The 15534-nt window shown below is 34.9% G+C and overlaps 1 long non-coding RNA gene across 1 annotated transcript in view; it reads right to left on the reverse strand.

The window, feature by feature from the left end:
- LOC135309729 (uncharacterized) overlaps positions 1–15534 on the reverse strand; it is a 34985-nt gene that overhangs the window by 12442 nt on the left and 7009 nt on the right. The gene's annotated exons all lie outside the window — the stretch shown is intronic.

Here is a 15534-nt window from a genome sequence, read left to right on the forward strand (position 1 = left end):
AAGAAAAGTATACAAATAATTATTGTGTTGCTACTAAAACTGAATAAATATTACTCAGTTACTACCTAAGTTCATAACATTACTTCTATACTATAAGTGATTTGGGTTCTGCTGTCAAGCACTGAGCATCGACCAACAGACAACAGAGCCGAGCAGCCGCCTGCGCACTTTTGCACAAACATCTGATAAAAACATCAAGCATTTACATTGAGAAATTTATCTTTTGAGGTTTTGATGGATCTTTATAATTTAGCGATCAGTGACAATTGAATACTTGTATTTAAAAAATAAAATTTATAAAAAAAAATATGTGTATCTTAAACTCGATGATTGATTTAAAAAGTTATGATCTAGCCTAATTTATTATAAAGAGAAAGTAATTATGTAAGTTTGTATATAGGGGTTAATTTAGTAACTATTCAACTAAAATTCTTTCACCAGTAGGATGCTACATTATTCCTACCCAAGTCAGCGATATGACTTCTTTAAGATTTGGTAACTGTGATAAATTGATCTTAAAAAATTATAAAAAATTATATTGCAAGTTGGGGACGCAGCTAATATCAACATTTGATGATTTTCATAAAATATGTACTTAAAAAATTATCATAGGTATTGTCTAAAATCATATTTAATTTTGTAAGAGATTTTATTTCAGTTAATTGTAAAATTTTATTTCAGTCATGGCAATGTAATTCGCCTAATATAGTAGTCCAGGTCCACGAAAACCATAAGTTCAAATACTGTATCTAATAATCAGAAACTAAAACTCCCAAAACTAGTACCGAAAATATAGGTAATTTATTTTTTCCAGTTAAGATTGTGACAATGACAGCCCCCATCGAACATATGCTAATATCATAATATATGCTGATAATATATGCGGTGACCGCGACCAAACGCGCTGATGGACCAGCAGGGACACAATTGGTTGATTCTGCTTACTATATGGTAATTTAAACATAACAACCCAATGAACAAAGCAGATTGCTTTGAAAACTAACCGTTTTGATTATAAAGTGTTAAAATCTTTCAAAACTTTTGAGATACGAGTCTGTATAATCGATTCATACAACGTGCGACGACATGCTGGAATCTCTTTATTATTTATAATAATGAATATTAGTTTTGTAATAATACTTTCTTAATTTGGTTTCAACTTACTACTTAACATAACAATATCTATATAATTATATATTTGTTATCTGATCAAGAAAATTAATAAAAATTAGACCAAAAATCTGAAAAGACGTGCCCTGGTAGAAAGTAATAACGGTGTGGGCAATACGTGTTGTGTGCGCAAGCGCAGGCCGCGTGATTCACCAAACTGGCCGGTGACATAATAAACTGAATTAACATAATTGTGCCGCCAAAAAACCCCTTTCTTTTCCATCACTCTTACTCACTGTTTACACTAACTTTACTATTTTGATCTCGGCCAGAAACTGGACGGGCGTAGACAAGTTGTCATCGGGTGACTCATAGACACCTTAGTTAGACCTATATTTTTGATTTATACTCGTATATTCTGGAATGGACTGCTTCTTTCAATAACTATTCAATTTATGAACCATTTATAAGTATGTACAAGTTATTTTTAAGTTAGATAGTTCTTCGTTCATCTAAATTAATATAATTTTGTGTTTTTATTATTATTTCTATTTCTATTTTGTTATTTCTATTTCTATTTTGTTATTTCTATTTCTATTTTGTTATTTCTATTTCTATTTTGTTATTTCTATTTCTATTTTGTCATTTTTATTTTCTATCTTTTTCGTATATAATTCAAACAAAATGCAGTTATGATAAAAAATTTAAGAATTTTATTTCATTTGTTAAAGCTTATGTTCCAAATTATAATTTTCAATGTTACAAATTTTTGATTTTTTTTTATTTAAAATTATTTTTGTTAGAAATAAATAAAATAGAATTAATTGGAATAAAAACTGACAGATAATCACAAATAATTTGTTATCAAAGTAATATTACTTTACGCTGCGCATTGATATCAATGTAGCGTAATATCTAATTTATTGTAATAGATATAGATGAAAGTGATTTAGATATTCCATAACGAAATTAAAGAATACGTATGAATCAAATAGAATTTCAAAAAACCTAATTAAAAAACTTCCGCCCTCATCGCATTTGCAGCATCACGTATTAAGAAACCGAATCAAAGATTGTCGGGCGCAGCAACTATGTGGGCGACTGCAGCTGCTTTCCGGTAATGTAACAGTCGCGTATGGCTGTAAGAATTCTGCTGGAGGTTGTTGAACTTTCGCGAGTGCAGAACGAGGGTGGGGACTGCACTAGGTCACACCCGGCCATCGGCACACTTACCTTGACTCGGCTCGAGCCAGAGCGCTGCCGACGATACTATAGAAAACTAGGCAACACCCCGTCAGACATTATGTGTTATTTATTTTTAAACGCACCTGCGCTTTCTGACTCGTTCAATTGAACTCATTTGATTTTGTTTTGCAACAAAAACAATCTTGACAATGCAGTTGCAGAAACTGCAAAATTAGTTAGGCACATTATCCAGATAGAAAAGTAATCATATAGATACAGTATAACATCTTTATCTCTCTCTGGGTGGACAGAGCCAAGCGAAACTCCAAGGATGGTTTAGCTATCTACATAATGGCGATATTTTGAAACAGGGACAGGCTGAAGATAATCCATTATTATTTCCCTTTCTCTTGATTGACTTCATTTTTGTGGAAGAAAAGCATATAATATAATATGCTTTTAGAAAAGTATATAACGTCTTTTCTTTCACTCTCACAAAATAAACTTTAAAAAATTAACTAAACATTCCTATCATAATAGTAAAATTAAATTCTAAAATTAGTGGTCAAATATCATCTATATATTGACACAAACCTATGTCTGTATATTATCTCAAGCCACAACCGAATAGCCTCATTTTATTGTATTACTTATAATATAAATTGCCAGTATTGAGCATGACTGTACATTAACTTTGGCAATTTGAGAGTACATAAAGGGTTGCCCTACGGCTTCGAGGTTTACAGCGATCTTCAACATTAATATGCATGTTAAGCCAAGCCGTAAGTGGTCCGAAGCTTGATAAACTTAAATTATGTCTGCCATTGCCTTACCCTGGCCATAGCATGAATCTAAGATGTACCTTATAATGTACCATAGTCAGTGATAGAATAAATTATTTGAATCCACAGGGAAGGCCAATGCCCCAGCTGCGGGGATAATTAAATGGCTGATGATGATGCTGATATTCTTTGACGTTCTTTCTTATAACCTAGAATGTCAAAGAATAACAAGAAAAACTAAACCTCTATTTGGTCTTCGGACGTGGAAAGATAATGTATGAGAATGATTTTAATCTGTACCTAGAATCCTCTCCCATAAGAATTCCGGGATAAAAAGTACCCTATGTAATATTCTAGTTTAATTAACAAACACCCAAACTTTTGACATGCAGTTGACTGTTGGGGTAGGTTGCACCGTAAACTTTGACGTTACCACTAACGTGCGCAAAGTACGCTATTTTGTTAAAATCAACGTCAAATTTGAACTTACCGACGCGCCGCCGCTGACATTTAGACAATATTACGTACTTTGCGTTATTCTGTGCACGTTAATGTTAACGTCAAAGTTTACGGTGCAACCCACCCTAAGTACATATGTAACAAAGTAGATATCTAACAAAGTTACATATGTACTTAGGGTGTACCAAATGACCAAGCTTGTTATTTCTGCAGCAACCTTATTCAGCGTAAGGAATGCCGTCTCCGAAAGTGATGAAGGTGCAACAGGAATTATGCATGCATTTTTTATAAATTAATTTACACGAGATAACTCAATTCACGAAGCATTTTAGAGAATACATTAATATGGTTTAGAGGCCTTCAATAATTATAAGTTGCCCGCTACTATGGTAGCGAGCATTTTGAAAATGAGTTGCATCAGCAACTCATTTTGAGCTTGAGCATTGAGCATTTGTGATTTACTATGGGTTTTAATTATAAGTACTTATGTGTTAAGTGATTTTTAATGAAAATCTTTTTTCAAATTGAATTATGCCTTCATTCTCGGGTAAAGCATGAATAAAATGTATGTATGTGTATCTTGTTCACAATAATATAATCGCTTGAATTATTGTGAATAAGATACATATACTCTCTTGGCAATGACGAAATGACATTCAATGACAAAATTGTTATCACATTTTGTGACAAAATTCGTTAGAAATCTCTCTCCAATATTCATTATACGTAAATACTCAACTATATCACAAGTTTTTATAGTTGGTTAACGTGTGCATGAGCTGTAGAGCTTTACAATTTGTTATCACATTAAGCCTTTTGCAGTTTCACATCATAAGGCCCCGGTTTAGCCTCCTTTAGCCCGTTCTTCAGGTCGAGGCGGAAAGTCTAGTCGTGTTTAGCCCGTATAGTAAAATCAGCATTTTCATGTTAATTTCAATGTTCAAACATAAATCTTTAACTATGAAGTAAAATATATTTTATGACAAACTGGCGGCCCGCAATTTATTATATATAATTGTTTTTACCCGGCATCGCTAGGGTAAAAATATAATAATTTGTATGCACCTAAACCTTCCTCTGAATTCACACTATCTATTGGTAAAAATCGCATGAAAATCCGTGCGTTTTAAGTTTATCAGACAGACAGACGCGGCAGAGAACTTTGTTTTATAATATGTAAGGATAAGGATGGAATATTTAGATAAAAATTAATTAAATCTAAACTTAAGAACAAAGTTCACACTACAGTATATATTGCTTCGAGAATTTCGCGGCGACTCTCTGAACAATAGAGATCATTGTTTTTGCTCGGCCGCTTTCGTAACTATTACTTAGATGTGATACATAAGAGGTCAACAACTTATAACATTATATTTATATTACGCCCTCATTCCACTCTGATCTACGAGGATCCACTGGTGAACTAAAAAATATTTTATTGAGAGTTATTTAATAAAAATAGTATCTTAGGATAGCAATCCGTCTCCGGTTAGAGATATTATAAATGTGCACGCTTGTTTTGAATTTGAAATTGAACTTATATTAGGTGGAAACCCCGGAGATTATACTTTTTTAATAAATCCTTATAACACAAAGAGTAATAAGTAGTTTGTATAAAAATCACACGATTTACTTTTTGCCGCAATCCCATCCGCGGCTTAAAGTAGTATTTGTTACATGTTGTTATGCGTTGCAATAACGATAAGTAATTTTGTATGTATCAACATGGTGTTAACACAAAACTTTAATTACCTTGTCACAGTAATCAGTTGAGGATCTCGCTTATGCGGGTACGAGCACCTTTTTCTACTAGAATTCCTAGAAAAAAAAAAACTACTACAGCCATGACTACTCGTATCCAATTGCAAAATATCACTAGACTTCATCAGATTTCAAAATAATCGATATCCAACATGGGAATATAGCAGCTACAGTTCTTGGCTCGATGACTTATGAAAATTTTTTAGGTTTTTTTATTTAAGTTTATTTCATTTTAGTTTTAGATAGGTTTAATTTAGTTTAAGAAGTTTTGCCTACATAACAGAAAAAGGCATGCAAAGGAAACACCAGCAATTTAATTCAATTTGAAAAAAGATTTTGAACTTTTTAATTTCCTATCTTATCGTCCACACTAACTATATACTCAACAGTGATATATATAAAATAGCACAAACCATAATAATCATAGTATGATAAAAATAAATTCATCAGTTTGAAAATTATGGGCTCAGGATCAATATAGGGTTCAGGATGCTAATCCTGAACCCTATATTAAAAAAATATTAAGTTATTTTCAAATTATAAATGTTACTATTATACTAATATCCTAATGGCTGTAACTCCAAACGTAATCACGAGTTTGCCTGCGCTTTTTGTATATAATTATATAGAAAGGTACCATAACGAGTTCAGGCTATTATTTAAAAAAATGTACTTGTCAAACGACTAAGCAACTTGCAGAACTTCTTTGCCAAATAATGACCGAACCTGAGTTCTATAATATTTGTAATATGGTCTTATATAAAGCAGTTTCGACGTCGTTAGTCGTCATATAAATTGGCTAATAGCAGGCATTGACTTCAAGCTTGAGGAGTTCAACGCTCTCCTAGTCCAACTACGCGCACAATAGCTTTTTTGTGCAGTTGGTTTTGGCTATGACATCACCTCGCCTAGCAGCGAAGCCTTGAATATGTATTTTGAGCCATTATTTTTAAGTTCTCATGAAAATATTTCAACTGTACACAAAATTCATCTGATGATCGATGACAAAATTAAAGCCTTAGTTGATAGTTGTGATACTTGATAAATGTAGGCTATTTTTATTTGGCAAACACACAATTTCTAAATTATTAAAATTATTATGAAGTTGCAAGCCTTACATACCCCATACCTGATCAGAACTACAGAAAGTAGTTATTTTGAAATTTTTTAATTAGAGTATTTTTAAGTTTAGAATAGTTACTTAGTTTTTATTTTAATGAATACCACTACACGCACGGTATTTACTCCTAAGTTGAATAAAGAAGTAATTCATTCACAATATTTTTTTTATTTTATTATAGAATTAATATTTATGTCACACAAAAATAAATTGAACGTTCAAAAAACAACAATAAGAAAACTCTCGGTTATTTTCAAACTAACTAAAGTAAAATCGAGTCATCATTTTGGGATACGATGACATAATAATAAAGATACACAAACAAAAACAACAAACTTATTCCATTCTAATTCTATTTGCGTCGAACAGCTTCCTCACTTGTAACTTAGAGATGTTATATTCTTTACAAAACCGTTAGTATGTGAATTGTTGTACATTTATATGGAAAACAACAATTTCAGGATATAGTATAGTATTTAGCACACATCCAAGTAATAATAAACGCCTCATGCTTTGAAAGGAGGTTGAAATAAGTGATACTATCTTTGAAGCTATCTTATAGGCGAAAAATTTTCATGAACGGCCAAACTCTCCATATGCCAAATAAAAAAGAAACAATAAATTGATGAGTACCGACGCGATCGAGTTACCGTCAATACGTTAAGTTTTTTACTCCGCCAAATTAAATCAATAAGCAGTCAAAAAGTATTCCTACTGGTGCAAATTCTATATCAAAATTATCCTGGATAAAAGTTCTTCCGAATGGTGTTTATGTGACTAGTGTACAGTTAAGAACCACTCTTTAATTTGTCGTAACAACAATCTAAATCAGTGCAAATCTGCTGTGTAATTGTGATCATTACTTCGCTACGAGTGCCAGTTATTAGTCATCAGACCTAGACTCCGCCCAACTCTGTGCGCTTTGACAGTCCGCCCAACAACGAAAGCAAAGTTTCGCCGCCTACGCCATCGCCGCTGTGGCTCTGCGGTCCGTATACACGACTTTCGTGTGAAAGACACTGGTTCGAATCCACGGCCACCTAGCAAATTTTTATTTTTTTTTATTTTTTTATATATATATTTGCTTCTGCGGGCATATTCTTTTTCGTCTCATAATGCCAGATAACTATGAAACCTGTGCTGGATGCCAATCTTTAATTACTGATAGAGAGTATCTAATCTGCTTCTCGTGTAAAAGGGCGTACGATTTAATCTGCGCTAATGTCTCGCAGCAACGATTTTATAGCACTCTGACCGGAGAGCATCGGCAAGCCTGGAGATGTGTGTGTTGTATCAGCAAAATGCCGAAGTCGGACAATACCAACACTCCCGTTCGTGGTGTGTCTGATGGAGTTAATATCAATAGGGGTGCGGCAGCGTGCAATCTCACCCAACACCTGGATGACAGCAGTGCGCTGAATGATACCGTGGAGATGACTGACATGCAATCCTTCATGCTAGAGGCACGACAGTGGCGGGAGGAAATGAAGGCTGCGCGAGTACAGTTGGAAATTTTTAACACAGTGGTTGCTAGGCTTACTGAAAGGCTTGAAGAGAGTGACCGAAAACAAGACCAATTGCAAAAGCGAGTCGACATCCTGGAGAATCAAGTAGCAGAGTTAAGTACAAACAAGGACATATCACTGCAAGTGACAATTGAGAACTTGAAGGCGGAACTGAATGATCGTGACCAGGATTTATTGGGAAATGACTTAGAAATAACAAATATCCCCGAAGAAAAGGGTGAAAACTTGGTACACTTAGTTAGCTCCATTGCGGACAAGCTTGCTGTAGATTTAACGGAGCAAAACATAGTATCTGTGTCGCGGGTTGGTCGATCCTTCGAGGGCGATGGCGCAGCGCAGCGGCCGCGCCCCATTGTTGTCCGCGTTTCGCGGCGGGCGGTGCGAGACCAACTGCTACACTCAGCGCGCGTGCGCCGTGGCGCTACTACGGAGGGCACAGGCCTCCCGATGCCGCATCGCCGTTTTTATATTAATGAAAGGTTAACTAAAACCAATCGTCAACTGTTCAGGCGGGCAAGAGATCTGGGCAAATCTCACAATTGGCGATATGTCTGGACAAAAGACGGAAAAATATTTGTAAGGCAGCATACGGGCTCCGACTCACCGCGTCATCGCATTCGCTGTGAACAGGATCTAACAAAAATTTTTGGGGCATAATACTGTTGGTTCTTGTCTGGTCAAAAGTGCATAACAGTAAATGTATATTGTACCCTTCTTACATAAGTAGAAATTTTAATGTACAATACAGGTGTCTACTTTATTACCGCTTTAGTGCAGATATACAGATATGTCAGTTAAAGTATTTTTTAAAGTATTTTTTATTTCATTTTAATACTGTTTTATTGTTGTTCAATTTTTGCTTGTATTATGCACGTTCGTATTTGGTTCTCTTGTTTAAATATATGTTAATTATAGTGCATGTTAAATATTTTTGGAATAGTCTTTTCTCAGACTTTCATATAGCTTTAAGGTATCATCACATTGAGTATGCATTTAATGCTTCCAAATCTTATAACAATCATTTATGCACGGTGCTCATCATAAATACTAAATTTCAATTTATTTTACATGAATCGTTTTATAATTCGTACTATTGCATTATTAAATATAATAATTTTGTATTTCTCCGTTACCATGCTTATTTAATTAAATTACTAATGTTTATTAATCAAAAAATATTTTCCATAATAATATCGCTGGTAGTGTTAATTCCAGTTAACATTGTCAATAATTATTTTAAATATGATTATCAATTTTATGCTTTTATTCCAGTCTTATGTACCTATTTTTATTTTGTTTGGTGTCATGTCTATATTGTTTTTTATTTACTAAGCGAAGAACGTCGGCGCATTTTCACATATTTGTTGATAACTATGATCAAGTGCTACCCTTATACTAAATTTATTTATTTCATATCTTTAATAATGTTTTACTTTTATGGTTAATAAAACCAAGTATTTCAAATTGGGGCTATTTAATGCGGGTTCACTAAATACCGGTCACGGCGACTTCCTTGTCGCATTGGACCGTCACAGCGCTGACATCGTAGCGATCAACGAGACTTGGCTTAACGACCAGCAGCTTGAGCGTGCGCCCGCTGTGCCAGGCTATAGGTTTCACGCTGTCGCACGCCCAACGCATATGCAGCGGTTGCGCGGAGGAGGGCTCGGATTCTACATTAAAAAAGACATTCACGTAAGATATCTGCCACGCCCAAATGACCACATTGAACAGCTATGGCTCTCTACTAAAGTGAGTGGGCTCAAGTTAGTAGTTGGTACGGCCTATAGGCCTCAATGGGTACACGAGGACGCATTCATTGACTCCCTTACTGACTCTATTAACCAGTTCTCCAATTATGATCATGTTGTTTTCTTGGGTGACATTAATATCGATTTGCTTGTGACTGATTGTATGAGCGTCAAATTCAAAGAGTTCCTTGAATATATGAATCTTCAACAATTGGTCACTGAGCCTACTCACTTTACCTCTCATTCTGCTAAGCTAATTGATGTGGTCTGTACTAATGCTCCTTTTCATGACGTCACAGTCAGTAATATTACAGGACGATATGGGCATTCCATGATAAATGTTTCATTATCACTGAAGAAGAGCAAAGTTCCGCCAAGACACTTTACTCACAGGCCACTAAATAGAATAAATATGTCTGAGTTCAACGATGATCTTCACTCAATTGACTGGACTGTTGTTACGGAGTTATCTACAGTTGACCAGATGGTAGACAAATTTAATGATATGATCGCTACATTGTTTGATGCTCATGCTCCTTTAAAAAAAGTTATCATTAGGGACGGCTCTTTACCTTGGATTACTGACATTATTAAAAATATGATGGAGGATCGTAACAAAGCTCACGAAAAATTTAATAAAACTAAATTGGAAAATGATAGGCAATATTATAAAGAATTAAAAAAAATGGTTGAGGTGGCAATAGCCGGTGAAAAACGCGCCTATATAGATAAATTAGTTAATACTCAGATTAATGACAGTAAACATTTTTGGAAAAATCTCAAAAGTAAAGTTTTGCCTAACTTTGACAGGGACCGAGTACTTCCAGATAATTTGAATGATCCCAACAAAATTAATGATCACTTTCTTCGACTTCCACACTGCAACAATAATAACGTCCGTGAGCAAATATCATTTTTTAAAAGCAACAGATTCTCTGACACAAATTTTACTTTGGAGCCCGTAAGCAGTTCTGATATTGTTAAATATATTTTGTCTATTAAATCAAACTCTATTGGTAGTGACAGAATTAGTAGAGATATGATACTCTTGACTCTTCCTTGTACGTTGGATGTCATAACAGTGATCATTAATCAATCATTAACCACAGGAGTAGTGCCGAGATGCTGGAAGGAAGCTATTGTGACTCCTTTGCCTAAAATCAATATCCCTTCCGATTTTAAGGACCTCAGAGCGATCAGCATATTACCATTTCTTTCGAAAATCTTGGAGAAAGCAGTTTCATCTCAACTTACACACTACGTCGAAAATAATGATATTCTTCCTACACTGCAGTCCGGGTTTCGACAGGGCCGCGGAACTATAACAGCACTGATTGATGTAGTGGATAATATCATAGGCGAGAGAGACAGAGGTCGCGGAACGATCCTCTCACTACTGGACTATTCGCGCGCATTTGACTGTTTGAGCATCTCTCTTTTACTTGCCAAACTTTCTTATTATGGGTGTGATTCTGGCGCACTTGCATGGTTCGAGAGCTATCTTACCGCTCGTCATCAATATGTGCAAATTAAAAAAAGTGATGGTACTGCCGTGGACTCTGACTCTAAATCTTTGGAGCGTGGGGTACCACAAGGGTCGATATTGGGACCTTTACTTTTTATTATTTACTGCGCTGATCTACCCTCAGCAATAAAAAGTTGTAAGTTTCATTTTTACGCTGACGATGTCCAATTGTATATTAGCACTCCTTCTAACAATATATCAGAGACAGTCAATCAGATGAATGAGGATCTAGCTAGCATTTCAGATTGGTCTAAACGTAATGCACTTGTTCTGAATCCGGAGAAGTCTAAATTTATGATACTTGGTAGTAAATGGCAAATATCTCAGATTGTGAATGCGTGTCCCACCGTGTCTATTGATGGTCAGTCTCTTGAAAGAGTAGAGGAGGCTAGAAACTTGGGTTTAATTATTGATGGTGAGCTGAAATTTGGGAAACATTTGTTGGGCTTGGCTAAGAATTGTTTCTATCGTCTCAGTATTCTTTACAAAATACGCGATCAGCTGTCGGTTAGGTCGCGGGAGATTGTCTGCGAGTCGCTGGTGCTCTCCAGGCTTAACTATGGTGACCTCGTATATGGTCCTCGTCTTACGGAGAAAGCAAAACGTCTACTCCAAAGAGTGCAGAACGCATGTATACGGTTTATTTACAATGTCCCTCCGCGAAATCATATTACACCCTATTTAAACAAAGCGTCTGCACTCAATATGGAAGCTCGTAGACAGTTGCATCTCGCTAGTTTACTTTTCGGCATTTTGAAGTTCAACAAACCTGAGTATCTCTATGACAAATTAATATTCATGTCTCGGCGTCGTGCTAGATTGGCACGCCCTGTTCTTTCTATGCCAGCACACAGGACTTCAGCATTTGCGGGGAGTTTTAGGTACGCGGCAACAAAGTGTTGGAATAATATTCCACCACCGCTGAGATGCTTACAGTCTAAATTTACTTTTAAATTAAAATTAAAATCACATTTATTAGAAAAACAAATTCTTGATTCTTCCCACCACCGCTTTACTTGTCGCGTGCATAAAGCGCCCTCCCGTAAAAAGTAGTCACAAATTGCCATTTGCGTTACCACTGCTTTTTATTTTCCAATTAATATATTTAATGATATTATTTATGTAATTTGCATTTTATTCCCATTTTGACATTAATTTCTATTTTTAATTTTTTATTTTATCAAATCTGTATGTTAATTTGCGCATGGTCGCGTCATCGCTCAATGGCGACGGCTGAAAATCAGCGTTGCTCCATTGGAGTAACATGTGCTGAGCTGTAGCCTATTTGTGCTTCTGTGGCACACATTTGCATGTACTTTTAGATATAAGTTAGCTTAGTGAGTTTTTATGTACCCTTTTCTGTTTTGTATAATGTATGTGTGATACAGTTGAACAAATAAATGATTTATTTATTTATTTATTTATTTATTTAAATGATAATCAATATAATCTTTTTAATATTGCTCAAAGTATTACGTTGCTAATCAAATCATATTTCAATTTTTTACAAGACTTTGCCATGGTCAAAATTTGATTCCAGAATCGAGTTTTTGTCAAGGTAAATCTATCTTCACGTATTCAATATTTTTTATTCGAAGACTTGTACAAAGTGGCGGGGCGTGCAAAAAAACGAGAATATTTCGGTGGAGAAGGCTCCGTACCCTCGGGCGGCGGTTACGTAAGTTCATCTAGTTTCAAGGTCGAGGACGTTGCTCCCAAATCACTGATCGAGTCCTGCCCGTGGAGAGGATCCGACTGGTCAGTTTGGGCGCTTTTTTATTTTTTTTTTGTCTAATACTAACGTATAGTATTACATGTACCTATCTAAGAATCCAGTTTTCTAGTTGTGTCTTTTTTCCTATTACGTAAAGTTGGTATAATAAGAAACGAAGGAAACTTATGAAATAACAGGATATTTTTAGGTTAAGTTAGAGGAAGGTTAAGGTAATATTGTGTTTGGTAATGCCTCAAAATTCTAAAGTATATTGAGGACAAAATTGTTTGATTTGTGAAAGAAATTATAGTACTTACAATAATTATTATTATGGAAATCAATATTTCGATACAAATAATATATAAATTTGTATTTACTGTTTCTCTATAACAAACTAAACCCAGTTATATGTATATTTTTAGAAAACGAAATTAATTCAAGGAAAAAAAGATTACTCTATACAATGGAGTGGCTACTGAAACAATAAATCAAAAAGAAAGTCCTGTAGCAATTTATTACCGATTCTCCACCCTCGGGGTGGTCAGGCGACAAACGAAACAAAGATGTGAATGGCTAACCCTTTCTTCAATACTTCGGCTACTGCGTAATAAAACTTTCTTATTGTAGCAAACAAGTAGCCTAAGTACAATGAATAATGGGGCATGCGGGCTCTTACAGGACGAATTATCATAGACATTGTATTTTTTGGTCGAAATTACTGTATAGGCAATAAAAATGTATACTTTATATAGAAAGGAAGCATTTTTAATTATCATCATACTGATTTAAAATACACTAGCTTTTACTCGTAGTTTTTTCTCGTGCCCGTGGAAATTTTGTGTGATCCTTGCTCACCTATCTTTATGTACGGTAAAGTTTTCTATAAGTGATTAATGATTTAAGTAAGTATTGTACTGGATAATACTATTGGGAACAATTTTCTCAATGCAAGCAAGTATATTGGGAAAAACCTTCTCAGTACTCGGACAACTGGGAAAACTACACGATAATAACCGAATTTATAATATATAAATAAATAAATATATTAGGACAAATCACACAGATTGAGCTAGCCCCAAAGTAAGTTCGAGACTTGTGTTATGGGATACTAGCTCAACGATACTATATTTTATAACAAATTCATATATAGATAAACATTCAAGACCCAGGCCAATCAGAAAAAGATCATTTTCCATCATGACCCGACCGGGGATCGAACCAATTTGTTTATATTAAATACTAAAATGCATCCTAAAACATATCTTTTATAAATGTTGTGTAAATGCTCAAGCATTTTCTCTAACGAGCCGCTTCAAATACAATGTGAAAGCGCACGTCTTTTTCTCATTTATTTCATCAACAATCGCATATATTTATCGTCACAGGAAACATAATAGTTTCTATGTCATTGTGTTTTTGTCATCGCAATGTGTGTTTGGGTGGATGGGGAACCGTTAGATTTTTTAACCCGGTCCGTAATGGCCACCCTTTTAGGGCAAAAAACTTGGGTCCCGGCAGGTAGAGCAAATCTTTTGATCGAGCACTGCGATTATACCCGAGATCGGTATTATATAATGTTATTTTTTATATTGTTCAGATGTTCCGAATTTCGGTAATATGTGGTTGTAACTGTAAATGTCCTTTTTGAAAACTCAAGTACTTATTGTTTGCGAGATCCCGTTGGTGATTATCCTTTAAACAGTGAAAGGTAGACTGCTGTTGAGTATGCAAGATGTTGATTATGAGCCACGTCTTCCATTGAGACACCACGTGCCCACCAGCCATCTGCTGTTCGGGCTCGGGGTAAACATAAGCCGACTTCGACGTAGTGGTTTTGTTTTTATAATCTAAATTAACCCTTACAATGGTGGTGTGCTCTCTATATCGTCAGTTGCAGTTATTAATTTCGATTTTCTCTGACTGAAGACGACAATTTTTATTTTATTAATTTAAAAATTTATTGCCCAAAATTACAAAGAATTGTGTACAAATGGTAAACTAAACATAAATTTCCATTATTTACCTCCAGAGAGATTACAAAGAGGCACAATAAAATACATCTAATATAGAGAAGAGACCTTTGTAAGACAGAATGGGAGGTATTTACCCAGCAGTGGGACACAAAATACAAGCTAAAAATAATAAAAAATTGAGAAGATACCATATATTAATCTCTGTTTCATATAATACTAATACATTGGCGCCAATAAACGAACGGACGACCACCATTCGTCCAAAACTACCTAAACAAAAACAACAATAATTTTGAGCTTTATCTCAGTACTCAAAGACTCCTTGGTATTATGAATACGAAGGGTCTGAAACTTTACGTAATTGATCTGAGGTCTGAAAGGATGAATTCAATGACATTTCAATTGTATCATTGAAACTAAACATATAGTTTTAGGTATGTGTTAGCGTTTCTATTTTTAATGTACCTAGTTCAGGATACCTTTATTTTTTTATGTCAATAAATTTAGTAGCAGAACTAGTAGCATGTGGATACAAACGGTGGATCCAAGAGGAAAGTGGATTCTATTGATGTTTTAGCAGGATATATAAAAATTTTAATTAGATACTTAGACACATAGGCTTCTACAT

The sequence above is a fragment of the Plodia interpunctella genome, chromosome 6, assembly GCF_027563975.2.
Source record: "Plodia interpunctella isolate USDA-ARS_2022_Savannah chromosome 6, ilPloInte3.2, whole genome shotgun sequence".
Classification (NCBI taxonomy): domain Eukaryota; kingdom Metazoa; phylum Arthropoda; class Insecta; order Lepidoptera; family Pyralidae; genus Plodia; species Plodia interpunctella.